General features: G+C 44.0%; 1 long non-coding RNA gene across 5 annotated transcripts in view; it reads left to right on the top strand.

Moving 5' to 3' along the window:
• Nucleotides 1-25857, top strand: part of LOC147262366 (uncharacterized) — a 136250-nt gene that overhangs the window by 101942 nt on the left and 8451 nt on the right. For 2 of the 5 annotated variants that reach the window (XR_015112539.1, XR_015112540.1), the window contains exon 4: nt 1361-1476. This is a non-coding gene — a long non-coding RNA (uncharacterized LOC147262366). Of the gene's footprint in view, nt 1-1360; nt 1477-1610; nt 1874-18714; nt 19025-22039; nt 22104-25857 lie in introns of those variants that run through there. The other 3 variants (XR_015112543.1, XR_015112541.1, XR_015112542.1) reach the window with 3 other exon arrangements.

Below are 25857 nucleotides of genomic sequence, written 5' to 3'. Positions count from 1 at the left end.
GATGGCGGAATGAGGGGGGTGTAATCACTCACTACTTATTCGGTTATCTGTTGGTATAGTGCTTCATTTTTGGGCATTTTTTTTCCCTTTTACACCAATATATGTACTTTCTAATACTAGAACGTCACAAAATCCCAACAGAAAACAACACCAACAACAATGCTGCATTGACACACAAATCAACGGATCAGAGGGAGTTGAACACTCGGGAACCAGGAGTGGAAGGAGTCGACGGATGGGCTGGTCTTGGTAGGGTGTTCCACAGTCTGGGGGCTTCTACTGAGAAAGCACGGACACCTAGAACCAACTACAATCTTTTGATGAATTCACACCCAGAAATTTGAGACAACGGGGAAGAAAACCTTCCTTTTAACAGGTACAATAGACCCGGGCTCTACGGGAGGGCAGCCATCTGCCTCGACCGGTTGGTGGGGGATAGAACGAGAGAGAGAGAGAGAGAGAGAGCGAGACGATGACAGTGACACCCTTTCTGAATATGATGTGAGGGTCAATTAGCAAACGTCCATCAGAAGGCTTCTGTTTGTGCGTGAGGTCTCAGCGATGAACGGAAAAGATTTTGGCGGTCAAAGGTCACCGTCCCCTCAAACGCTATTGATTCTGCCGCCTTCTTCTATTTCTGGTTGATTTTGTATAAATGTTAATTTTACTACCTATGTTTTGTGGTTTTACTTGGGGAGAGGACTTGACTCTGTTCTGTCCATACTCTGTATGCATAACTTCATCCAGTACTACATTAAAGCACACCAAAAAAACAAAAAAACATGTAACACTGTAAAATACTATTATAATTATGACTTCGCACCGCAACGGGTCTCTAATTGGTAGTCTGGATAAAGGTTTATTTGCTAAGTGGTTTTAAATGTCCTCTCCCCATCACACTTAAATAAGACTGCTTTTAAATTCCGGAGAAAAAAAATAAAATGAATTGCTGTTATCTTAAGCAATTCCCCTATCTGATAAATCAGAGCTGAAGCAGTTTGACAACCTAATCTACAGCTTTTCATCACCAGGCTTTGTTTGTTGCCGCTGTCTTCCTCTGCTAAGTTACATTTAATAAATGAGATTTCATAGGAAAACACATCTGCAGTTAAAAAAACAAAAAGAAAAAAAATCTAAATCAAACCAGATCCCCGACGACGCATGTTTCGCATTTCACCCAAAGCCGGTTGAATTAAATGTGATGCAAAGACGGCAAAGTGAATCAATTTGCCGCCTCTAAATAGATGTGATGTGCGCAGCCTGAAAGCTCAAATGAATCAGAAAGAATTTCTCCTTTAATGATGTTGTTTTGTGGCTTTTCTTTTTTCTTTTTCTTTTTTTGCTTTTCTCCTTGATGAAGGTTTCCTGAAGCTCAAAGAGGAAGAAGATGTCAGATCACAAGGCGAAACGCGCGATGTTGCAAGCCACCGGGAGTGAAGTGGCGGGCTGCGGTGGAGCGCGAGGACAGAATCAGAGGTGAGTGGAGCGTATTAAACTGATAAGTGGCCGTGTGGAAAACGGCAAGGGCCGCACTCACAAATATGTATGACACTATCTGGAAGAACATTTAAAGGCCATTTGCATACATATGATGCATAAATATGATGCAGATGACACGGATGTGGAAGAAATGAAGCCCATCTTTTATGCAAACACAGAGGCGCCTGCTCAGGGACGCGGCTGTCATCTCTGCTGGCATATTGATCAAGAGTGGCCTTCCCTTTGTGCCGGCCGTCTGTAACACATGATGATCAACGCGCTACACAAAAGCTTCCAGCGCTGTGGACACATTGACAGGCTGTGATTAAATCAGCAACGGTGGCGGCATTGTTGACGACAACGATGATAACGCTGAGGGCACTTATCAAATACAGGAGCGGCGTGCGGCGCTTTAACACCGCCGCACACCTTCACAAATAGATCCTCATAGATGCTTATTGGAGGAGAAGGAGGGAGGAGGCGGAGGAGGGGGGGGGAGTCCTCTTCTGAGCTAAAAACTAAACAATCGTCCTCAAACTGTGGGCCTCATGAATAATTGTTCCCAGCGTTATGTTTTGGCTGTCAGTCACAAGTGCTCTCTGTAATACATCTGAATTAAGCGCCTGGTGGCACTCTGTCACGTACGCCTCGCCGTAAGCCGTTAAATACATAAATCGGGTTTAAATGAACACACACACCACTTGTCTTGCTTGGTTTGCAGAGTAATTCATCTTCCAACTCCATGATTCTGTTATGCAGTCAAATTGACAAGTAATCCATTGCTGGTGTCCTTGTTGTCAACATTAAGGTCATTTCTGATTGTTGCACTGAGTGAGGAGACTTGCAGCTTTGCAACGCTTTGCAGGGGGTGATGGGAAATATGCCAGGAATATATCAATATCTTCGCTATGACTGATCTGGAGTTGGAGCCTGACTACTAAGTGGAAAAATGTCGAGAAGCTGCTGTATACTTTTAGTTTTTGTGTCTTTGTTAGTTAACAAAATCACATAAAAGGCTCAGTAGTCACTTGTAATTCATCCTCCTCAGACGATAATCCTCCTTTTTTTTTTTTGGCACGTCCTACTTCATTCTTCGTTATCGACTCTGGAAAGTACAGACCTGTGCAGTACCTGTCAGGGGACTCCACCAAAGAACTGTAGTACATGTTTTTTAACAAGTGTGCTCAGGCTTGAAATAGATTACAACTCATTATCCCCATTTACACGTTAGAATAAGCTGGTTTGCTAAAACTGCTTTCAGGAAACTTTGCAGCGGATCTATAAACAGAGGCATTCTCTTCTCTTAATTAATACACTTGAGGTTTTTAATTATTTTGATTTCGAGGTCAAAATAAGAAAGGGTTCATTTGGAAATTCAATTTATTCAACAGGAACTAAAATTGTTTTAAATCGTTTTTGTTTGTTTTTTTTGGTTTTATTTCTCTGGGTTGTTTGGACAACTTTTATCTACTTTTATTATTCCTCCATCATTAAACTGTTTCAGTACATTTCAGTGTGCAAACAAAGGGTTGTTTTTATTTCAGCGGCGGTGAATAATTTGCTGTCAGTTGTAATTCCCAAAACAGAAACAGAAAGCGAGGAGCCGTGTTGAGATCTTACCAGGTTTAGACACAAACAAGTGAGCGTACATGCTGGAAATCGCTCGTCTGACTTGTTACATCTCACGCCGTCAGAGGGTTTCCCGCGAACCAGGAGCGCTGTCAGAAATCTCTGCTCCTGTGAAAGCGTCACTGGCTGGGATCCCCGCCAGGTCTCACCGGCATCGTGTCCACGTTGCTAGAAAGATCATCAGCACCAGCTTTCTCTCTCCAGGATGGCTTTTTAAACAGAAATCATCCTGAACGTGCTCCGTCAGGGCCGCGTGGTGGGGGGGGGGGGTGTTGTACTACATACTATACTGCATATGTATATGTACATTCCGGGAATGAATGTGTAACTGTGTGAATGTAACGATCAGGCGGTCCTGCAAATCAGAGGTCACTCACATTGAATTTCTCCTGAATGGGTTCCTGTTTGTGGATCGTAAACCAGAAGTGGGCCGGGCTTTGGCCGGAAGTGGGTTACTTTTAGTTTGTTTGTCTGTTTGTTTCTTTTTAACTACACAATTTTTCTAACCCTTTTACCTGTGGGACGTTGAAATCAGAAACCCTCTCTCTCTCTCTCGTTTTTGCCAAATTATCTCATTTCTGTTCTTTCAAAGAGTTTTCAGACTCTCACTTAAACTTCCTCTGGTCAATAAACTCAACAACAAACTTAAAGAACGCACTTCTTTTGTATTTGATATTTAATGGCATACACACATTTGTGAAATCCTCAAAAGTACCCAAGTTGGAGGCTTCTTGTTCTGCACAACTGCAAACTACACGTGCGGGGTTGGGGGCTTGTAGAATTATGCCAGTGCAAAGATTCATGGAATTGTCCATATTGTACATTTTTCGCCGTTGAATTAATTATGCAGGCTTTAATTGGAAGATGAGAGTGCATTGGTGGTGAAGAAATGTCACAAACTAGAATTTGTTGTATGTCACCATGAGTGACAGGCAGCAGGTCAGAAACATAGAATAAGTGCATGCAGTGGAGCTATGAGCGCCTTGAAGTTATCTACTTTCCTTAATTAGTGTCATTAAGTAGCAGCACTAGTGGTTGCGGTGTTAATGAGGACCCTCATTAGTAACTTCATAAGATCTTGTCAACAACTGTCCTACCTCAACGCCGTTTATCGTCAATAACAAAATGACGTGATTCTCTGTTTCTCTGTCAGAAACTGAGCGGCGCTCCCGTCGATGCTCACGGGTCAGGAGGCTGAATCACTGCGTGTGTTCACTGCTCTTCCTCACGCTGCAGCGGGAGTCAGCAGCTCAGGAGGAGAGAGAACCTGATAAACTCAACAACAGATGAACATCCACGTGTCATTTTGAGATGTATTGATACGCCGAGTGCGGCTGAAGCGGTTTGTTTGCTGACTCAGCTGTATCTCGCATATGAAGATCAGCGCGCGTCGATACGGCGGTGAGAACAGCGCTGGTTTGCAGCGGAGGAGCTGCTGAGATCTCAGCTGGTGTTGAGTGTGAGGGGTGGGCTCAGCTGTCCACCCAGCCAGGGGCGTGAGATCAGGCTGGGTACATTCTAGGCTGTTTTCCTTTCGATGAACAAAATAATGATGACGATAACAATCATTTTTTCTTGACATTCCACGGGGTGGGTAGACCCATCGCCAGAACCGGCCCAGCGCCCGGTAGCATCTTGAGGGTTCCATCCGTGCTGCGGGAGCCGACCAGCTGGCAGACGTTTGACGGGTTCGAGAGATTCCTGTCAATAAAAACGATTTACTAGAGAACCAATGGGCCGGCTGACGGAGCACTGTCTTCACTTCATGCTGACTGCGGGTTTGCTCACGCTCACTTTTCCTGTTTGCCATTTGTCTTTCATGTGAGCGATTGGAGCGAAACGTCTAATCTTGGTGTTAAATGATCTGAGATGATTCTATGGGGAACATTTTATAATTTTGCGTACCATGAAGCGTTCTATGCCACTCTTTAATACATGCCACAATGTAGCTACAGTTGGGATTGGCTTAGTATGAGCGTTGACAACGTGATTATCGTGGCCAAAAAGAAGAGACTGTACCAGATATTACCCACGGAGGCCAAGAATGCTGCATATCTGGGTAATGGAGGAGGATAAGAACGTTCTCTTCTGAAGAGCTGGAACCGAAAGATGTGCTGCGTCTGCGGTTCTGTCCTCATGTGGCGACGTCGACCGTTCCAAGTTGGCAAGCACGACCCTGATTTCCAGTGAGCAAGTGGCTCCGGTGCTCCATTCATGATCCATCCGTTAGCTGAAATAGGGCTTCATATAAAACCCCAGTTACGACTACAACATAAACACAGACGTTATGAGGCACATTCTGAGTGATGGACAGGGTGACAGAACCCAGGCAACCCCAACAGCAGCGCCCCCTGGAGCCCTGCTGGGAGCCTACATCCCCTTTAGCCGACAGTCAGGACCGAACCATTTCCAAAAGAAATTCTCAGATCCTTATTTTTATTTTTTATGTCCTTGCTGGAGCATTGCTTTATCACTTATTTATGAATGTTACACCATCGTAAACTATCTTTACTGCGTTGTTTCGTGAAAGTAAAGAAAACAGTCGTGAAATATTTCAACTCCCTAAGAAGCGGAATGACAGTAATGGCGCCTCCCTTCACCTTCCTCCTAATCATGGTTTCAATGGGGATATCTGTTGTTCTCTCGTTCAAAAATCTGCTCCAAAATCATTAAGCAAATGTTATTTTATTCATCCTAGGAAAAAAAAAAAAAGGGAAAAACACCTGCTCTGCCGTTATCATCCATCTGCCTTTTCTGTTTTCCCTGCTCTCCTCAATGGTCTCCCCCTCTTTACCCGCCGCGTGTAATAACTGTCATCTGCCACACCAATGAGCCATGTAGTAAAACCGCCAGTCTTTATATTTATCCGGGCTAATCTCAAATCTGTCACGGCAGCCATTACAAAGGCAAATAATACTTTATTAGGTGCGGCTGCAGAGGTTGGACAGGGGTGGCTGTTACTCCCACTTTGGGAGACCTCTAACTTTCACGAGCCGTCGACGTAGATGGTGACAAGCGTGATGAATATCACTTCTCTTTAAGTGAACCCTTTCCCACCGCTCAGTTCGTCTTGCTTACACGTCATATTCGATCGCACTTTAAAAACCTACTTTGACTTTACTGCGCCACTTTCCAACATGACTTGTCTCATTGCGTCTCGGCTGTCTGGTTCGCCGGGTGCCAATTGATGATGACGACGCTGCAAAGCAGGAGGAGAAGGGTTGCCTTCTAAAATACGAGGCATCGCTTCACCGTGGCATCGCTCTCGTGTCCGACTGCATGTCTTCTAAAGCACCGCTGAGCTGTTGGAGTCGATCCACCACACTTCAGCCTCTGTTTTTTGACACCTGTACATGGCATGTTCACATGGAATGAATGCAAAACCCTGGTGTCTTGCTCAGTCGAAGGCTGTTAGCCTTGCCTAACTGCGGCAACATTCTCTAGACAAATGCTGAACCCTAAATACATTCAGAAGGCTTGATGTCACTCAGCAGCAGCGTTTCTGCTGAAATACGAGCAGTTTACCTCCAATAAAGTCTCCTCATTGTGAATTGAAGTGCTTGGTTGTTTTTGTTTTTGTTTTTGTTTTGCTCAACTGATGGTGATGTAAATCAATATACTGTTTGGCCATGTTAGCCTTCTCGCTAGCTTCTTAATGCCATAACTGACAGAAATCAGTCGAGATATTGACCTGTGGTGCTCAGTTTTCTCATGTTTGTGATAATTTATTCTAGCAATGAGGTTATCGGTCCCTTTTTTTTTTCCCCTAATATTGAAATCCAGCGACCATGTTGGTCATGCTTTGCTAGTTTTTGTAACTTGGTAGTTGGATAGAACTCTCCTGATTGAATGCACCATTAATTTCAAGGGTCATCGTATTTAATCATCACTCTTTGGAGTTGAATGCGTTATTTAATTATCTTGGTATTCAATTTGTAGCTTTCGCTAAAACTAAGAAAAAGAGTGCTTTGTTCTAAGCTGCCTTTCTGACTGGAGAAACAGGAAAAAAACCACATGTGCTTTAGCTGTAGCTCTTAAGTTCTAGGTAGTGGGTTCCACGAACGGGAAGAGTTCTAGTTTGTGTTCAGCTGGAACCAGAGTTTGTGTATTTTGTTAACCGCTAAAGAAGACTTGGGCGATGCGATTGAACGTTTCTACCGGGACATTTTGGACAGTTTGGCTGTTGTTAATCGTCGGTCTCCGTTAGCTTCAAGCTAAGAACATGTGGCTGGTGCTTGTCTGTGTTCTGGAGTCACCGAGAAGTGACGCAGGAATGAAAAGCCTCTTTGTGAGTTCCAGACGTCAATTTATGAGTACTTAAAAGGCAAATGGCACTTTTTGGATGAAGTAATGCTTCAAAGTGTCTAAAGTCCTTAAAGTTAAAGAAGGCCTTCATTTCCTGTTATCTCATTAAAATGAAGATGCAATCTCATGGAACAAAGGTATCGATGAGAACAATTGATTTTACTCCAAAGTGACAAAAGAGTGAAATTCAACAACCCTGGGACAATCTGGTTACTGCCTCCACAGAGTCGACGCCGCGTCGGCCCCAGCTGTGAATCTCGCTCTTCCAACACTAATATTTACCTCCCTAATAAAAGTCATTGTTGTGCAGCCCTCTCTAAATCAGAGGTCTGCCTCTCTCGGGGATGACAGAGGAAAATATAAAGCATCTCTCACAGTGATGGAGAGCTGGCTAAGCTTTTATTAGCTTGGTGGAAAAGACGTCCCTCATCAAGTTCTGGTGTGTGAATCCAACTGTGCGTGATGCTGTAATACAATCTGCCTCTCGCTGTCTTTACTATTACATCGGTTAGATAAAAGGCTATTAGAGCAAACTAACATCTCAGGTATGTTATGAAACCGTACGCCAGAAGTTTGAAAATGAAAATCCTTTAATTAAAGGGAAATTGATGTCGTAAAGAGATGTTTCCACATGAGAATGGGGGGGGGGAAGGCATGAATTAGTGTCGTTGTTAAGACCGTGACCAAGGCAAGACCGAGTCAAGGCCCAGACCAAGACTTCAAGAGGTCAAGACAGAGCCAGGACTAAAACCAAGTCATGACCAAGACTGAGGCAAAAGCAGGGCAAGACTGAGACCAAGACAAGAACAAGACCTTGAGGGGTTAGGACAGAGTTGAGACTGAAACTAATTTAGGGCAAGACCAAGGGATGACCAGGACCAAGGCAGGGCGAGACTGAGACCAAGACAAGACCAAGACTTTGAGAGGTCAAGACAGAATCAAGGCCGGGACTAAGACAGAGCGAGGCTGGGTCAAGACCAGAGCCAGGAGGCAGTTGGTGTGGGTTCTGTTGCAGTGTTTACACAGTCAAAGTTTTTTTCGCATACGAAATCTTCCGTTTTTTTTTTAAGCCGACAGCTTCGACTCCGCTTCTTCCAGTGACAGCTGACGTGTGTGTGAGGCGGTCGGCAGGGCCGACCAGGGCGCAGCTGTGTGGTGAACTCCAGGTATTTGAGTCGGCCGCGTGTCAGTGTCGGTCGCTGTGACGACAGAGACGGTTTGGGAAATGAGGGCAACTATTCTCATACCTGCTGGTTGTTTTTTTTTTTTTTTTTCCTTTTCACCTTTGGAGAAGTTAGAGAATCCAAATACAGGACACAGTAAAGACAGAGGCTAAGGTTAATGTTGCGGTGCCTCATGAACCAGTACCGCCACGGAAGTTTTGCCTGAATTTCAACACTTTAGGCTCATGCATTTCTACTCATTTTTCTGTGTGACCACCTTGTGGCCTCCTCTCCCCTCAGTCACACACAAGGTGAAGCATCAGGCGTTCACTCTACTGCGTCTTTAAGCAAGACTTGAGTGTGCAGATTGGTGTGTCAGGGTCAGGCATTCAGCACGTTGTTGTCTCAGACTGAAAAAGCTCCCCGCATGTCTAGAAAAGGAAAGGTTGATCTGCATCACAGTGGAATGGGAAGCCCAGTGCAGAGTGCCATACATCTGCACGCAAAAGAAATGTGAGACAGAGGTCAGAGTGCTAAAACGGAAGACTTTGTGGAGTGTGAAAATGTGGGGTAATCTTTCACGGCTCGTGCTAATGCAGCTTTCCAACGAGAGCGAGGAGACAGAGAGAGATGTACACTCGCCAGTGGTGAGGAGTAGCTGCTGCCAAATGCACTGAGGGCTAGATGAAGACGAGCCCTTGCCATCTGGGCCGCTCGAGGCAAGGCTGAAAACAACTCCCGCTCCATCACTGGGCTCTCCAGCTCATTTTTATTTTTTCCTCAACACTTTTTTTGTCTCTCTCTTTCTCTCTCTCTCTCCCTCGCTGCTCTTTTGGCCTCTCATCCTATCACTCCCCTATTAAACAACCCCATCTTGACCTCCTGTGTCTTCCCCTAGCGTCTCTCGCTAGCTCTTGCAGATCCCCGCTCCTCCTCTTAAGGATTTATCACTCTTAATTATCTTAACTATCCCGCTTCATACCCGGCTTGTATCTAGCATATTTAATCTAGGATTCAGCAGGGCTATTAGTTACACTCAACATGCGGAGGCTAATTGATTTAAGGAAGCAAGATTTTCTTGTTAGTGCTGATGGGTTCAACTAAAAGCTAATACAGGAGGATGGAGAGAGGAGAAGGAGTGAGATAAGATGCTGCAGAGGAGAACCACTCCAGTCAACTTCGCATGCTTTGATGTCCAAATCAGTTTGTTTCGACTTCGCTCGAGCTCAGCGAGACGCAGCGTGTTGCATGGAAATGAGGATTCACGATTATTTTAATGGCTTGCAGTGTTGGCTAGTGCGAGAGGTACTTTCTTTTTTATTTCTCTTTTCCGTATTTACATGGGATAACCGCGGTTAGGATAAATATTTTTTGGTTGGTGGGGAAACAGAGCAGCGAAACAGATGTCTGTTTAAATGTCATGTTTGTCGCCGAGGCTGCTCTGACATTTTAGTCCCAGACTTTCACCTCTCGGATTTGCTCGCTGTTCGTCATTACCAGAATCAGGTTGAGTCAGAGCTGTTGTTGTGAATAAATATGATTTAATTGATAGCTGACCTCTCGCATTAACAAGCAAACCCGTGCATGGCTGCTAGACAAAGCTATGTTTGCATCTGAATCATCCGTGTTTTGTTTTGGGGTTTTTTTCCCTGCACGTGCGTGCGTGCGTGCGTGTGTGTGTGTGTGTGTGTGTGTGTGTGTGTCTCCTACTGCATATGCAGTTAGGGCAGCTGGTGGCCACGGATATTGATAATGGCATTGGGGACACTCAGCTTCTTGTCTTATTAATCACACCAGGCTGAGCAGTGACCTTTCTCCAAGCCTACTGCTTAGGGCCTGGCGAGATCCCCTGCCTCTGCCGCCCCCTGGGAGTGGACGGCTGACATCACTCACCCTGTGTCCGCTAATGTCAGCCCCAAGCCTGGCCGCAGCGGCTCACCGGCCCTGCCTGGCGCCCCGGACACAGCCCTGGATGACAGAGACATTGATCACTCAGGAAGCTCAGTTTGTCTGGGGTGGCCGCCTCGTGTGTGTGTGTGTGTGTGTGTGTGTGTGTGTGTGTGTGTGTGTGTGTGTGTGTGTTTTGATACAGAACCAATTGAGACTGGTGAGCCTAATTAGACTTCACATCTGGGCCTAATGAGCAAATCAAGACCCATCATTGATCAAGGATCAACTGGCCTTGAGCTGCTCCCTGATTGGTTAAGAGCTGCACAAGTGCCGTTAGCTTCTGGGTTAAGTGTGTTCGACCCGACTTTGGTCTGAAGACTCACATGAATCAGAATTTTATAGTGTTAAATAATAAGTGTGTATGTTATTATGGATTTGTTCGCGATAAACTCAGTAAGGCTACATCATCTTCCAGCGGCCACGCACATCCACAGAACACAATATACCCCTGTCGTATTGACGCAAATATCAGAGCCAGACAAATGAACATCACGTTAATGAAAATCACTTTCTTTCATATATGGATGTGTCAGGGGAGCAAAGTGATCTGTTCTAGTCAGACAGCAGCAGTGTTTTGCAGCAATTATTGGACAGTACAAGATTGGAACGGAACCAAATTAACATTTCATTCAAGGGAAGCAATCAGGCAAATGTTATAATTTCAAATCTAATATTAATATGCAACGTAGTAGCCTACAATTTGACTGTGAGTGGATCAACATCATTTCTGCACCGTGACGAACTCTGGATGATAGCTGACCAGGGTGACAGTGGCTCAGCTCGGTTATTATGAAAAAACCATTTAGAGACGCTCCTGTTAAAACATGCGTTTGCTATCATTCATTAGTGTGAACTTACCATGAACCTCTGCCTGTGAAAATGTGACAAAATAAGGTTCCCTTGCATGAATACCTCGTTATTCATGTTCTGAACAGGGTTCCGTTGCTGTTTACGTGCCTGAAACCTTCCAGTTAAAAGCCAAGTAAGAAAAAGGAATGTTTTTGTTTGATTGGGGAGTCAGGCTTGTTCCAGGCTGAGGATCAGTTCTGGGGGGCACAGATGAGGCACTTTTGCCGAGTCACGTATGACGCTTCATGTATTTCTTGGTGTGATGCGTGTGCAAAGTTTCATGCAGATCAGATCAGTTGTAATCAAGTTATAACGTTTTCGTGTGACATAGCGAACCATCTCACCGTGTCACGAAAACTGTCGGCCTTCACAAACGATCATCACCAAGGTGTTAGGGTGCCTGTGACCCAGTCGCAGTTGGATACAGTAACCTGGAGGTTTTGAATGCATCAAAGTGTAAAATATGTCATTTCCTGTAACCACCGGGTGGCGCTAAGTTGTGACCTGTAGATTTCATCGGAGCGTTTCAGGACGATGGTCAAATGTGAAGTTTCAAATGGATCCGCCCGCGGAGGGAGGAGTTACAGCAGTTGGTCTTCGATGGCAGCTCATCAAAAATGGCCGGCCCACCTCGACCTCGGGCGTTCGGTATCTCTGAGCTCTGTTGTATTCACTGACCACACCTGCGCACAGAGGAGACAGAGTGAGGCGCAGGGCCTCCTTGGGTTTGTCTGGTTCTTCTCTGCCTTCCAGATAAACATATGATGAAGGATCTTTGACAACAGCCTGTTGAGAGGGTGAAATGTCCCTTGTAAATATGTCTTCTTGAGCTGTTGTACCTGATATTTAGATGAGCTGAACCTCCATCGAACTCCAGATACCAAGGTTTTCCTGTGGCAAACCCATCCTCTGTGTATCCTTGGGGTCTCACAAGTGGTCCGTTCCTCTTCTTAAGTAATGCGTTGTTTACTTGCTGACTGACTTGCCGTGTTTAGCCACCTGTAGCGCCGTAGACTAGCGTCACCCGTGTTTGTCCTCTCACATGAAAGAAACTCCTCGGGAGAACATCACGTCTCAGTACCCTCCATGTTCTCTTCCAGCCATTAGTTCTTTGAAGAGCTCTTTGAAGGAACTCCAGCAGGCATGTAGGACACATCTTTCTTGTTAAGTTGTCAGGGTTTGTTTAATTACCTTTAATTGCATTTGATGCCGTTGGCAATTTCTTAGCATAAAAAGCGCTGGTCACGTTGCACGAATGTGGAAATCTTTTCTACTTTTGTTGCATTCATGATTTATGCACTGATGGCAGAAGCAGCGATATTGTCTGGAGGATTCTGGGAAGAAAAACAAACCCCCCCCACCACCGCCACCCACCACCGCCACCCGCCCCTCTCGCATTAAAGAAGACATCAAAGTGTACGTTGATGAGGCTGCAGCACAGGGGCACCAAACACCAAGCAAAAATAATTTCATTCAAATTATTCAGGGATAAAAGGGTAAGCAGGAAGATTGCAAATCAGCACTTATATTTGTGGAACATTCTGTTCTTCGGCCTTCCACGCTAGTTCCAATACTTCAGAACAACCACGGTTGGCACCTTGTTCTGTTAATGAGGACGACGTCTTCACTGTTGATTTGGTCCTCGGAGAACAAACGAATTCTATTTCGTAATAATGATAACCCAGCTGTTGCATCGCTGACTTGGCCGTGTTTTGTTATCAAACTTTTCTGGGAGCGTATAGCCGATCTCAGCAAGTACGGACAGAGCTCACACACACACACACACACACACACACAGCTGATAATTACAAATAATGAACTGCTTTGTTAAAAAAAGTTATACCGCGCTCAACCCGTCGGATGTATTGTAAGTCAAAAATGAGTTTGCCGGGAACTCTGCTGTTTTTCGGGGTCGTGACCTTTGGGTTTGTTTACTGTTTTGGTTTGTTTACTTGTCTTCCATGAAGCATCTTTACAGCTTTGATATTGTGGTTATTTTTTGTGGCTTTTGTGCACATACAACCCACATATGCCATTTGTGTTTATGTGTGTGTTTACTGGTGATTGTTGAGTGAACAGATTTCTTTGACGTTGACGGCACCAAAGCAATACAGATTTGGCAATTAACCTTGATGTCACTGTAATTACCAAGTCACTTTAGTAAAATGAATTAATTTCCCAAAAGGACTCTGAAACAAAATTACCTCCTCTCCTCCTGAAGAGAGCCAATATGGCGTCTGATAATTAGGGGAGAAAAAGTGAACCGCTGCCATATTCCTGTCTCTCGTTGTGTGTTCTGTGTTATGTGTCCACGGGGGGAAGCCACTGATCTGCCTGCCGCTCCCCATCACGTCCTCTGGGTTCACGCTGCTGTGACACTCACTTGTTCATTTATCAGCTCGGCACGTGTCGAGTGGCGCTCCTTTCCGTCCTTTGTTTTCCGTCCTCGTCTTGTTCTGTGAGAAGGTTTTTGACATGCGTAGCTGATACGCCGGCTATGCGACGCACAACTCCTCTCGCTGGGCATCTTTGAAGACGCACACTCAGGGGGGACAAAGAGAGACTTCCCCAGCTTTGCGTCCTGTGGTCTTAATCTCCGATCCCCCACCAAGAGCCGAGGTGTCTGTCAATGCTTCCATGCTGCTTCGATTAGTATGTAAATTTTTCGTACAATATTTTTGACTTGGTGGGGTTTCTCGGTTGATGCTTCGCCAGACTGGAGCGTGGAGGAAAGCGTGTAAAACTTCTAGCGGTGTAAAGTGTTGAGCTTTGGGACGACTCCCGTCATCGCTGGTCTCCAGCGGCGCATCAATCATATTAGAACATAATTACACGTTTAACCTCATTAGATGTATGATTGATGGTTTTTTTTTAATAATTAAGATAATTTAGACAATGATTTGATTCATTCATATAAGATAATGAATTTATTTGAATTTTTTATTTATAGAATCTAGTATGCTCGCTCTGGTGCAACACCCCCCCCCCCCCCCCACACACACACACACACATTCGCACATAAATATCATTTTACCTCTTTTCTGTATCCTTCTGATTTCATCTGCCAATCAAAAACATTTTTAAAAAAAACACCAAGAAAAAAAAAAGTGCCTGTGACCTTTAATTCTGGCCACTGGATGTTTTTACTATCAATGAAATGACATTTTCTCAAGTGGTTCACTTTATACTTTGCTCATGGGAGGTGAGAGAAACAACGAACGTGCCTGTCTCTGTGACCTTTGACCTTATCTCCTCAATGTGTTCCTGGGGTGTCACGTTCACAAGAATGGGACCCATATCATGTGCACGCAAGGAGACGGTGAACTTGCCCTTTGACCGCCAACATATCTTCGGTTCGCCCCTTAACCGAGTGTTTTCGGGCTTGCATGTCATTTGTTGTCAGTAAATAACACGGAAGTGCGAGCAGGAGATCCGAGCAGGTATTCGCTGTTTTGTTAGATCTTTCTCCGTATTATTTCTAGATTTATTTATTAGAGGCCTGCACAAGACGCAAAAAAAAAAGAAAAAAAAGACATTGTCCAATAAAAAAACCCTGACATCACTTGTTACTTTGCTTACTATTTCGACAGATATTTTATTTGTAATTTCATGGAAAGTTAAAGGTGACATTTGCATTTCTATTTGAACGCAGTAAACGAACGCTCTTGTGATTTTGGCTTTGCGTGTAACGTTTCAGGTTATTTCATAGCTCGTGTCAATCACCGGCTTCAGCTTTGCTTCGTGTCATTGTTTTGCATATTTTCCCAAATGTTTGACTTTTTGACAAATCTGCTTGAAGCGACAGGACACAGGAGGCAACAGCTCGTCTGTCTGTTGCGTCTCTACAGCCGATGAACGACCCCTTTAAGATTTAAAAATTTTTTTTTTTTAAATAATCTGCGTAGTATTTGGGAGGCGGCTGTGACCTATGACGTGAGTACTAGGTTATTTGGGTGAAAAATACTTCTTGCCGAATCCTCGTTGCTGCTTGCAGTTCTCTAGATCCTCCTCGACTGCATCTTACTACACAACGTCGTGTTGTGTCCCTCGTCTGTGACTGAACCGGCGTGCCTCTCTGGTTCTGCAGCGTTCTCCAACTCGGACTCTGAGGACACGTCGCTGACTTGGGCATAATCAGCATATTATTCTTGGCTTCCTTTTGGACTAATTTGCATGTCAGAAGCTGAGATGTGACGACAGTTCCGTGGCCTCTCTCACTTCATAAGGATGTAGCCGTACATGCGCCGTACCTGTCACCCGTGATGGCGACTAACGGCCTCGAAGTTGAGCAGGACAAACTAGCAGCTTTGAATCAGTCGCTCTTGTGGTTGAAACCGAGTATCAACACTGATTTCCGGAATCGACCTGATTAAATTTTGTCGATCGCTTTCGTTCTAAATTTCTGCCACAATTAGGAAAGGCATACATAAAAAGTCAGTCACTGCCCGATTGATGCGTGAGCAAGTCAGCCATCTTGGACAGGGTACGGCTCCTCCTTTTGAAAAAAACAAATTAAGTTTGTCACAATTTGAAAAGAAACAGAAGTCCAACTTTAACGGGGAGGGAGATCGTCATTAATATCCACTGCGTTCATTTATTTTCATCATAAACCAACATTAGCGGCTCATGTTTTGGCTCTCCATCCAACACACTTCCGTACTTCAGACGCTTCAGCTGCAGCTTCTTCTCATGCTTCGACTGGGTGCAAGCTTCTGTTTTTTCAGAAAAAAAAGTGTCTTGTTTTGTGTAATGAGCGCACGGTAGAACAAAAGGCTTGACTTTGGCTAATATGACAGTGGACAGGACACAGCCAGCGGGAAGAGCTGAGTCAATTAGGCATGAATACAAACCTTCGGCTTGCATTTGAATAAAAGGAGAGAGAACATGCGTTAAGAGTGAATCTTGACCAAAGTCATGGACGACCCTTCCCGCCACGCCTCCACATCATTACCTAGGAGTGATTCTCCTCTGGTTCTCCGCCAGAGTCGGATGTGCTGCCTAACCCCGGTGGCATGGACGGACTAATTGCCCTTGAAATTTCCAAAAGAAGAGTGTATGTGTGTTCTTCATAACCAGGGCTGAGCCGGTCCTGACAGACATTATTTCTAATAGGTTCCAGCCAGCTGCTTGTGAGTGTGTGTGTGTGTGTGTGTGTGTGTGTGTGTGTGTGTGTGTGTGTGGCCATGGAGAGTTCAGAGCATAGGGAGAGGTCAAAGCAGAGACAGATGTGAGAACAGGTTCTCTGACAAGCACCCCCTTCTCAGCCCTCTGATGTCGATGCCGCCTTGCCTGTGTGACCCTGGTCACTTGGCACTGTGGGAGTGTGTTCATGTACCTGAAGGTGTGAGTCCGCCTGTGTGCGGTGTCATTCTGAGGCTACCGAGAGTTCAGGGGAACATTATGCCTTGTCATATAGCGAGGAGAGGGAAGGAGAGACAATAAAACATCAGGATGAGGGGCCTAGTGTGAATTTGTTAACATATGACCTGAGTTCCTGTGTGTGTGTGCGCGTGTGCGTACGTGTGAGACTGCATGCTTGTACATGTGCATGTGCACATGTGAGAGAGCAAGGAGTTTTCACCAGGCAAGAAAGGTCAGAAACATCTGTGACATTACCACTTGAGTGCATTGGGGCCATGCACTTAAAACAGCAGTCTGCTGTCTCCTGAAGTGCAGGAGCCAAGGTCACACACCTGCATTCATATTCACATGCTGCATAGCCATGCTGTGGGGCAAAAGCTTCTATGCCCTCAACCATTACTTACAAGCAAATTTAGATAAAACTGTTTTTAAAAAAATAAATATTAAAGTTGGTGTCTTTATTTATGGTAAAATACTTAACCTGCGTCACAAGATTTTTTTTTAAAATGTTATCAAATCAAGCTAAAATGGAGTTATGAGGCTTAGTCTGATATTTAGTCGGACTGATTAGAGGAGCTTGCATTCGTTTAAATGGATAATTCGCCCAAAAATGAAAAGTCAGTCAATATCTGCTCATTCTTATTCCAGTGGAAGGTCAGGTGCGATGTCATCCAGCGTTTAGAAATACAAAGTAACAACCTAAATGCCTCCATATTGTTCATCTGAAGTAATCCAAGCCTTGTCATGCCAAGTTGTTTTGAAATACATCACTGGCTCCGTGGTTTAACCTCGGTGTTCATTGGGGCCTAGCCACTACTAGCGTAGCCACTAACAGAGCTAGCTGGCGTCTTTTAGCCACGTTAGCCCTCGTCAAACTTGTCCCTGGTGTGGGTCACTGTGGTATAGAGGCAAGTAAGGAGTGGATATCAAGTAGCACCTTCCTCCTAATACCCTCAGTGACCCCCCCACCCCCCAACACTTGATTGATATTAAAAGAATACACACACGCATACACTAGGGTTGCCGACTGTCCCGTATTAGCTGGGACGCCCTGTATTTGAGCTGAGAGAGGCGCATCCCAAATACGGGGCATCCCAGCTAATACGGGACAGTTGGCAACCCTAGCATACACACTAAACTCAGTCTCAAAAGCAACCCAGTCACATCTGAACTGTACGATGCTTCTCTTTAGTTTGATTTGGATTCAGGGATGTTAGCCATGGAGGATTTGTTGCCAATGATGATGTCACAGCAATGGCACATCGATACGCTAACCAGTATGCTAGCAGGTAAGGGATTCAAAGAGCAAGCCTGTTACAAGAGCTAAAAGAGCGTCAAACATGTTGAAAATCCCTACAACGAGGGGGAATGAGAGACAAGCTAGCTTGAGCGAGACAAGCTAGCTTGAGCGAGACAAGCTAGCTAGCAAGACAAGCTAGCTAGCAAGACAAGCTAGCTAGCAAGACAAGCTAGCTAGCAAGACAAGCTGGACGGCTCGTTAAAAAAAAAATGGCTAAACTCTGGCACTCGTCTGCTAGTCTTTAGATGCCTCCCATATCATGCCAGTACAAAAAAATGAATCCTTTAGTCTGTGGTTTAATGGGTATCAGGCTATTAAAAGTAAAATTAGCATTGCTAGCCTGAATGTTTGGGATGAAACAGAGTCTATGAAGTCAGGCTAGTGGTTGTTCAGGGAATGAGGATCTAAAACAGTTACAGCACTTATTCCCAGGCTCTTCAGTACTTTTAGTTGCTTAAACATTTATGAAACCCATCAAAATAGGTAACGAGTGAACAATAACATGGCTTTTTTGAGAGCAGATTAAAATGATGAGCTATTTTTTGACTTGCGAGCCCCACAAAAGGCCTGACATGAAGAGCGCCTAATGAAATGTTTTACGACTGTGATATTCAAGCTAATTATTAATGAGACACGATAATAATAAATGCAGGTTTTTTTTTTTCTTCTTCTCCTCAGCCGTGCTCCATTTGGAGAAAGAAAAAAAAAGAGAAAGAAGCTGAAATGCATTCCACGGTACCATCCTTTCCTCCACGTCCTCCAACGTTTTTTTTAAGATAAATTTGATTCCAAAGGGCATGTGTTCCTATGATACGTATTTCTTCAATGATGACATGACGCAATCCAAAGATGGAAGCCAACCAGTGAGCAGTCACTGGAGTGAGTGGGGTGTGTGCACTCCACTGTGAAATACTGGCCGAGTCTGAACTTTATTTCCCTTCTTTCTTTCTTTTTTTTTTTTTTTAATGAATAACATAGCTGCAGCGTTGAAGCCCAATTAAAATAAGAAATTGAATGTCTGACTGTTTTGCACTCGGTGTACAACAAATCAATTTCTTTCTTTCTTTCTTTTTTTTAAGGAAATGTTGCAACAAGTGCAACAGACTGAGGTCAATCAATGTCAATTAAACTTCTTGGCTTTTGAGAACAAATCAAATATTGGATTTAATTAATATTTACTTGAGCTGACACAGTTGGTTCTGAACAAGTAATCAGCAAAAAAAAAAAAAAAAAAAAAAAAGTTAAAAATGAACGTACTCCAGCTGGTTTAAGAGATATTTACTTTCTACATGATCTTAAAGTAGATATATTTCAGCTTGCTGTAATTGCTCTTTTAACTCTGGTATTAACCAAATTGGAAGAGAAAATAACTGTTGATACATGAATTTTCCAAAATCTTTGCAGAGCTGTCATCTGCACACACACACACACACACACGCACGCACGCACACACACTCATTATGTCGGTTTAGTTAAAAGTAACAATAATCCCACAAAGTCTCTCATCAGTCTGATTAACTAGGACAAATAACAAATCTAAACAACTCCCATGTGTGCAAACATGGACGGAAGGAATTGTATCAAAGAGAAAGAGCACATGCATAATTAATTACCGTAAATAAAGGCTCTGACTCCAATTATATTTGCTAAAGAGAACAAAAAAATGACATCAAATAAAGAATTCCGACAGCCTGTCACGTAATTTGGCTCTAAGGGAAAAAAAAAAGTGAATAATAGATAAAAACAGATATTGATTTGGAAAGAAAACGGGTGTGTGTGCGTGTTTGTTATTATTATTGTTGTTTTTTTTTCATCAGAGCTGGATCTGAGAGCCTTATTCTTAAAGTTTCTGCCTGGCAGTCACCATTTCTCTCACCTTAACCTTTCTGATTTCATGGATTTGATTCATTTGGAAGTGAGTCCTCGTGTAACCGTGCATGAACTTAAACAGATGTCAATACCAGGTCCCCGTGAGTATAGTAATAGCTACTCCGCTTGCATGTGTACCTGGTATTCCTCTTGTCGGTTCCGCAGTCTCACTGCAAGACTCACCGGCCTTTCTGCATCAATACACTGCCACGATGATGGTGAAGGTAGGGTTAGCATGAGGCGGCTAGTAGCAATAATATTGTGTGTGTGGAGGGATGGACGCATGAATCTGTGTTTGCGTGTTCTTGTTACATAGTGAGGACCATCGTGTGGCTTTGACCAACGGGGTGGGAACATGACAGCTGCTTTAAGGTGTGGACTTGGTTTTAGGTCCTGGTTTAGAATTAGCTTACGGTCAGGTTTGAGGTCAGGTTTAGGCTTTCAGTCGCTAGAGATTAGATAAGATATGATCGTCCTGTGTCAGTCCAGTGAACGGGAAGTCGACAGCAGCACACGTGGGTGGTCAGGAGTGAAACAGCAGTTAATAGACAGAAGTATGAAACACACAATATAAAAAGGTTTTAAAAAAGATAAATATGTAGTAAAATGTCCATTTGTCACATTGGATTAAATTTGTGAGGTTTTATAGTTGCAAGTGTGTGTGTTTGTGTGTGTGTTTGATCAACTCAGAGCATGTGAAGGTCCTCACAAAGATATAAGGGGAAGGATGTGTGTTCTGATGTAGCACTATATAATTACTGGTTTGGTTAAGTTTTGGGTTAAGCTGTTCACTATAGATTTAATGTCCTAACTGTGTGTGTGTGTGTGTGTGTGTGTGTGTGTGTGTGTGTGTGTGTGTGTGTGGTGCTCTTGAGGGAGACAGATGGGACAGACCTCCACCAACCCACAGTACTTTCTCTCTGCATGACTACTCACCGCAGTCTGTGGGTTGTGTTAGTGCCAGAGCATCTCACATCTTTCCACATGCACACACACACACACACACACACACACACACACACACACACACACACACACACACGGAGCCCATATGACAACAACTACTGTTTCATTAATCATCTGTATGTGTAAATTAGGCATGAGAAAAAGAGTATTTGGAGCATAAAAGCCTGGAATGGGCTCCGTAGCTCTTGTGTGGTAATAAAGTGGATGATGGAGGCAAGTTAACGAGCTCCTGTCTGGGTGTGTTTCTGAAGGGACCGGCCCCGCTGAAGCTGAAACGACAGCGGCGCTCCTATGTGTAGTTTATTCCTTTTGTTTGTTCTCGACAGTGATTAAATGCCACTCTCCCCCCCCCCCCCCCACACACACACACACATTCTTGTGTTTTGAAAAAAGATGTTAAATCGACATGATTAAAACAAGCAGAAAAAAGACACGTTTTGCTTTTAAATGACACCTCGGCGAGCTGTTTGCTTACATTTTCAGGTGACACCACCCAATTAAACCACCAATGACTGAGATCTCCACTTTGTTCACACCTCATCTCATAAACAGGGCTTCCCTGCTTTCACTTTTAATGCCCATGATTATTTATCTTTGTTGCAGTATTGAAAGACTTTTTGGAGTCTCACCCCAAAGATTAACATTTCACCAAGTGACTTATTAGAGCAATTCATCAAATCAGTGGGCAGTGCTGATTAAATCAACCTGGTAATAAATGGAATGATCTAAATCCTTCTGATGCCCAGAGTCCTCACAGCCCACCTGCATGATTAGGAGGCAATTTATCCCGGAGCTTTCCACTGTCTCCCATTTTAATTGGGGGAAGGAATGTGAATGTGCGCTGGGTCTTGATGAAGGATCTCTGGGCATTACTTTGGCCCCATGATGAGAAAAGAGTTCTCTGTAGACAGAGCTGTTTTATGGAGCTTTGAGCGAATGATTTATTATTCAAGTCTACAGTACAAAAAAAAAATAGGAAAAAAAAAAGAGTCCCAGATTGTCTTTAGAAACATCGGGTGTCAGAAGCTGCTCTGTTGTAAAAGTGCACTGTGGGTGAACCGAAGCCTTCAGCGGAGGAGGGTGGTTGAGGTAGAGCAGCCTGCCGTGGCTCAGTTTTAAATCAAGGAAACCTTATCTAATTTAATAAGAACATTCCATCCACTTTCAGGTTTGTAAAGCTAGAGGGCGCTGTTCCTGAGAGAAGACTGCTCTTGTTTAGGGCCAAAAACAAGCGAGTAAGAAGTTCCAGAAACACGGAGTTGCAGCAGGCAGATGTTGTGGTTCTCCACAGGGTCTGTGGCGCCACACCTGGCCGACTTAAGAGCACTTTTGTTGGGCGGAGGAGCAGGATGGATGAGCCGGTTGTCTCGGGGGCTTGCAACCCATCAGCCCGGTAACTGTGGTTTATTTTTTTTATGGCGTAAAATCAAAGTAACCTCACTGAAATGAGAAGAAACCCCCAAGCAATAAATACAAATATCAAATTAATTTTGAAATTTTTAAAAAATGTGTTTCTTTCTTTCTCTTTCTCTTCATCTAAAAATTAAACTTTCAGATAAAAGTGACCCTTATTCAAGTGCTTATTTTTTTTAAAAAGTGGAGGATTTAAAAAAAAAAAGAAAATTAGAGGCTTTGATTTTTCTCATAATTCTTTCACAATTTAGCCTCGTGCTTTGAAGGAAATGTGACGTTTGAGTCAGAATTATTTATTATAGTAATTCGTTCCTGTCCGTGTTTTTAATCTATTTATTTTATTTGCTAGAAATGGTCTCTGCAATAGAGGATAAAGCACCAAATTGTGGACCAATAAAAGCTTGGAGATGCTCCTCCTGGGGGTGTTTTTCTGAATGTCACACAACTCAACAAACTGAGGTTTGAAACTGATTCACCCATCAAGGATTCACTGCATGCACCCGTCACGCCGCCGCGCTCCGGCTAAGAACAGTCGAATGTCTGTGGAAAATAATAGAAGTCCCACCAAGGTGAAATTAGAGCTTGTGCCATGACCCCGCTCAGAGGTACGATGGGATTCTGTGCTTTGAGAGTTCCTGGAGTCCAGGCCGAGCCCCCATTTGTCATGACCTGGCTCACCAAGTCAGGTCCTCAGCTGAGAGGAAGATTTATGACACAGCAACAGATTAAAGCGAATAAATCAGTACAAAATGCCAATTAAACCAAATTAAAATATGCATTAGCCAATTAAAGCATGCATGTGGATGTCATTATAATCTGTAGTGCGTGTGAGACCTAAGTGGTGGTGTGAGTGTGTGTGTGTGTGTGTGTGTGTGTGTGTGTGTGTACTTGGTTTTTGTTATCTGTTGGAGACCTTTTCTGATATAAACACTCACCTTATCAGGACCCCTGGTTCTCATGGGGACCAAAGACCCCTCCTAATGTGGCAGAACTTAATTTATGAACACCTGGTCAAAGTTAGAGTGAAGGTGTAAATTGCAGTGCGCGCACACGCACACACACACACACACATACACGCACACCATGTTGGATGGTGTGAAGACAAAATAAGCAACTAAGGCTTGTAGGTAAAAGACGCCGGCTCAGGCCACCGGCTCACCTGGACGGTGGAGGGACGCCTTTCATTGGTCTAGACGTCTGTAAGCCTGAGCTTCAGTTTCCTTCTTTGCGGTGAGACTTAAAGGGATGAGTCACCCAAAAATGAAAATTCAGCCATCGCTTATCCACCCCCGTGCCGATGGAAGTTTGAGCGTTCCGTCAACACACGCCACTGACGCCATCTTTTTTCACCGCAGTAAAAGCATGGCGTCCTGCCGTTTACGTTTGAAAGTTGATCTCCATTGACTTCAACTGTTTTGAAGCATGTAGTGGACTAAAAACCTTTAGGCAACCCTCCATCAGCATGAAGGTGGGACGACGATTACTGAACATCCCGTTTTTTTCTATGTTTCTCGTCAGCTGGTTCTGTTTTCGTTTGATTGGGGTTTTTTTTTTTTTTCTTGAAATGGAAATTATTCCGATTTCATTAAAGCAATGTAGTCTCTGTTTTGTCAGTTAAATCTGTAGATTTCATTTAGTTTCATCAAGTCATTCGCTGACGGGAGCCTGAAAAAGGAGTCGTCCACAAGCCCTTATTTAAAAATCTTCTTCATAAACGTACGATTTATCCAACCAATTCCAAAATAATATTGTTTTTTATTTTAATTTATCAGTGATGTAATCCAACATGAAGCACGGAGTGGAGTTCAGGATGTGCGCACGCTCATTTTTGTTGTCGCCTCCGCAGGTTTTCCTGATGGAACCCTGATAACGCGTCCATCGTGGCGGTAGGTGAAGTGTGTCAAGGGTCAAGCGCCTTTCACCCGTAGCCCTGCGACGCCGCTTCGTTGATGATTCGCCTCCGTTTGTTTACCGCGTAATCAAAGTCTAAACTGGTTAAATGAGTGTGTGCTGTCACTCTGAATGTTGATGAGCTCTTCCATGGGGGAGGGGGGCGCGTATGCTAATACACGTCTGGATTCAACTGTGTGCATCTTTGTGTTTGTGATTTATATTCACGCTGTGAGCGCGCTGGCTAATTCCTACCTTTGTGGGATTGTACATCTGTATGCGGGGACATAAAACGGTTGGCGAAAGCAACTCAGCCGGCATCAGATGGCTTGTGATGAATAGTCAATTAACTATAAACTTGTTTCAGGAATGACCATTGAATGAGGGAGGAGAGGGAGGCTGCTGGAGAGAGAGAGAGAGAGAGAGAGAAAAGAAGGCATCCATTATCTAGCAGCTAATTATCTAGCCACTGCTATTTCCATCCTCTAGATAGCTATGTGATTAAAAGGTTTGGTCAATCAAATAGATAACAGGGATTAGAACCGGGAGGACGCGGCGGGGAGAGGGGCAGCGATGAGATGAGCACACAAGACTGAGGCTCGTGGCAATAAAACAAACTTTCTCCTTCGGGTTCTGTGTTTCAATCCAGATGTTCCGCCGTGACCTCCTGGAACCCGGTGATTCACCATCACGTCCCGGTCTGCGTGAACTACATTTATCGGACTGGTGGTATTTTTACCACATTGACTTTGTTCTTTCATCAAATTTCTTTGGTGCAAATTTGTTCGTACGCCCCCCCCCCCTTTTTTGTTTTTTATAGACAAGAAGCAAAGCCTGATGGGTATTTCTATACCTGACATCTGCTGTGTTACAAATTACTCATCGGGCTTTGCTTCCTGTCTATAAGATTAAAATGAGCCTTTGCAATAACAGCTTTGTGCTGAAGAGCATTTTGTGGATGAGGCCCGTTTGAGTGAAGACAACAGTGTTTGTGACATTTACAGCACAGAGACATTCATTTCTATTCATAGGCTTCGGATTTTAAAGTCCTGTATTTGTCAGCAGTATCCTCAACTGTTCGATCTGCTTCTAAATGCCGCAGCACAGTACTTGATCTTTACTGTTTCTAGCAGGATAGTTCCATTAGTTGATGGTATTTGTAGAATTATTGTCAAGGAGACGGGTCATCAGGCGATTATTGGATCAACGCGTCCGAAAACGTGAATTTAGCTTCATGTCTTCATCGTCTCTTGACGAGTTGTTGACAGCTTGACCGTAACTTTGATAAAAAATAGTCTTAAAGAGAGTGCACAAAATGTCAGAATATCTTATTATGGTGCCTCCGTCTCGGAAAGCTCTTCACAATCACACTGACTCCCTGCAGTAATGGAATATTCTTCGGGTACTTTTATTCATACGGTGCAGGCAGAGCAATCAGGAGAGGAGGAAGTACCGCTCAAAGAAGAGGTGAGGCATCCAGATGTGGCGGTGCAGGGGCTCCGGGTCCCTCTGACCCTTGATCTCTCCTTAAATACACTTGTGAGGGCGCCTCTAAGGACCAAAGTGGAGCAAATCTCAGAATAATAAAGAGCAATTAGGTGCTTTTATAACATCCTGTAGTTTTTAACCGTAGCCTCTTTTGTTTAAATGCTTCAAATAAATTGACACAAGCTTTTAACGCTT

This window comes from Aulostomus chinensis, chromosome 4 (genome assembly GCF_037954235.1).
Source record: "Aulostomus chinensis isolate RoL2024-O1b breed Wild chromosome 4, RoL_Achi_v1.0, whole genome shotgun sequence".
Lineage (NCBI taxonomy): Eukaryota > Metazoa > Chordata > Actinopteri > Syngnathiformes > Aulostomidae > Aulostomus > Aulostomus chinensis.
The sequence above is the reverse complement of the archived record's forward strand: the minus strand, read 5'-3'. Positions and strand labels throughout refer to the sequence as shown.